The following is a 2,628-nucleotide window of genomic DNA, read 5'->3' as shown; positions in this document are numbered from 1 at the left end:
GGCACTTACATGTTTTAGTCAATAAATATATTATTAAATGATAGAGAACATCTAATACAAGCATATCTATATAACTAGAAAACAAATTTCTAAGAAAGATTTTGTAGACCCCATATTTTATACACACTCCAACAATCTAAAGAAGATAAAATTGTGTTGCTATGAAAATCTCTATTTCTGATTTGTTATGAGTATTGAAACAAGATTGAAATATTCCCAAAAAAGGAAGGACAATAAGCCTTGTCAGCACCTATTTAGTAACAGCGGGCACCATGTTCAGAACTATCTCATTCCAGGAATGAAATAAAGTCAGCCACATTCATTGACATCTCCTCCATTGTAGTATTGCAGAAAGTTTCAGTGCCTTGAAGAATTCTCTTGTCTTCTTCAGTAACAAAATTTATAGACACATCTTTCCTCCCAAATTGACCCCTCTGTCAATTCTGTGAATAAAGTTTTCACAAATGGTAGAGAGGTCAAAATTTATAACCAAAGATACTAATTGAATATCAGTCCCACATTCCAACAAGTCAGTGGTGATCAGAGCCCTGTCTTACCCTGATTGGAATTCTCTCATGATCACATCTCTCTCTTTCTGGTCCATGTGACCACGCAGTGCTGAAACTAACTGTAAAGTGCCTAGCACACTTTTTCTCAGTGAGCCAGTCCACCATGAACCTTGTGTTGAGAAAGGTAGCAGCCTATTTAACATCAATGTCTCATACAGGTCACAAAATGTATCCAACTTCCATTCTTCTCTTTCAACATTAATATAAAATGCTTTGATTCCTTCAAGGGTCAATTCTTCTTTTTCACCAGAATTCGAATTGAATCCCTGATGAACTTTTTAGTCATTCTCAGGTATCAGTTGGCAGTGGTGGAAAAGTAATACCATATGAATATATATGTATATATATAATGGTTTGCTCACAAAGTTCATATATATTGTGCTTCACATGTCATTCATATTATGCTTTATACAATCATTCCATGTTTTATCAATTCAATCACCATTGGTCCTTGCCCATCATTACCCAATCTTTTCAGGTCCCTGCCAGATCCTTCCCATTTCCTTCACCCCCTCCATCTACTCACCAAACTGTGAAACGCTGTGAAATTACCCCTACCCATCCTCATCCCTCTGCTTTTACCCCTTCCCACCTCGAGTCCCCATATATGTTTTACTAGTTATCCTTCTATTTTTACAATAATGGTCTTATGCAGTATTTGTCCTTATGAGACTGAGTTAGTTCACTGAGCATAATGCTCTCCAGTCTCTCCCAGGTTATATAGTATCTTTTTGACATTGTTGCTCCTGAGTGCTGCATAGTATTCCACTGAGTGAATTTCTCAATCCATTCAATTATGATTGGGCTTTTGGGCGGTTTCCATGATCTTGTGATGGGAAATAGTGCTGTTATGATCTCATAAATATAATCCTTAAACCCTCAGTTCGACATCTCATCTGCTTCATCTAAAACAAGTATTTTGATACATTTTGGAGAGAGATATCTCCTATTTAACATATCAGATACTCTACCTGGAGTATCAACAACAATATGTGGTGCTTCAGTCATCAGTTTTTGCATTTGATTTCAAACATTGGTTCCACCAATGCAGGCATGACAATTTGCTCCTAAATAATCTCTAAGTGCCAGACTACCTTTTGAATCTGTTGAACCAATACTAGTGCTCAGATCTCCTTGAACTCAATCTCAAGCTGTGGCAGAATGGAAACAGCAAATGTGGTTGTCTTGCCAGTACCTAACTGAGCTTGAGCAATCACATCATACCCTTTGATGCAGACAATAATAGCTCTCTGCTGAATAGCTGAAGGCTTCTCAAAACCATAAGCATATATACCTTGGAGAAAGGATTCCTTTAAATTCATATCATCAAAGTTATCATCAATTTCATTCCAGTCACTCTTGATGACACCTTCGGGGTTCATTCCCTCAGGGCTACATGCTCTCTGTTGTAATTAGCAGAGTTACCAGACGTGTCTGAATAAACCACTTAGTGCTCGACTGAAAAGCTCTTTTTGATTTCTTGACTGCTGATATCAAGGGTGTTGATTGTGGATCCAAGTAAGATTAAATCATAGACAACTCCATTCTTTTCCATATCTACCATCAAAGAGCTATTTATGATGTTAGTTTAAAAACTAAGGTGCACCTGATCCAAACCATGGTCTTCTCAATTGCTTGCTATGCATCTGAAAGTTGGACAATGACTTAAATGACAGAAGACTAGATGGCTTTTAGTTGTGGTGTGGTTAGAGGAGTACTAAATTCCATGGACTGTCAAGAGGACAAACAGATCTGTCTTGGGGAGTCAAATGATGGTGCTCCTTTGAAGCAAGGCTGGTGAAGCTTCATTTCATATACTTAGGGCATGTTGTTAGAAGGGGTTACTCTTTGGAAAAGGACATCATGCTTTGAAAGATGGAGGAGGGTAAGCATAAGAGAAGACTCTTAACAAGATGAACTTACAGAGTTACTGTAACAATGGGCTCAAATATATTGGAGATGGTGAGGTTGGTATAGGCTAGGGCAGGATTCAGATCTGTTCTTCATTGGGTAGCAATGAGTTAGGTGAAATGGCACCTAGCAGCAGCAGCAGCAGCAG

General features: G+C 38.1%; 1 pseudogene; it reads right to left on the bottom strand.

The window, feature by feature from the left end:
* Nucleotides 1-287: 287 nt before the first annotated feature.
* Nucleotides 288-2,628, bottom strand: part of LOC102852830 — a 16,274-nt pseudogene continuing 13,933 nt past the window's right edge.

This window comes from Elephantulus edwardii, unplaced genomic scaffold (genome assembly GCF_000299155.1).
Source record: "Elephantulus edwardii isolate Elephantulus edwardi_28Jun2011 unplaced genomic scaffold, EleEdw1.0 scaffold00170, whole genome shotgun sequence".
Classification (NCBI taxonomy): Eukaryota; Metazoa; Chordata; class Mammalia; order Macroscelidea; family Macroscelididae; genus Elephantulus; species Elephantulus edwardii.
The sequence above is the reverse complement of the archived record's forward strand: the minus strand, read 5'-3'. Positions and strand labels throughout refer to the sequence as shown.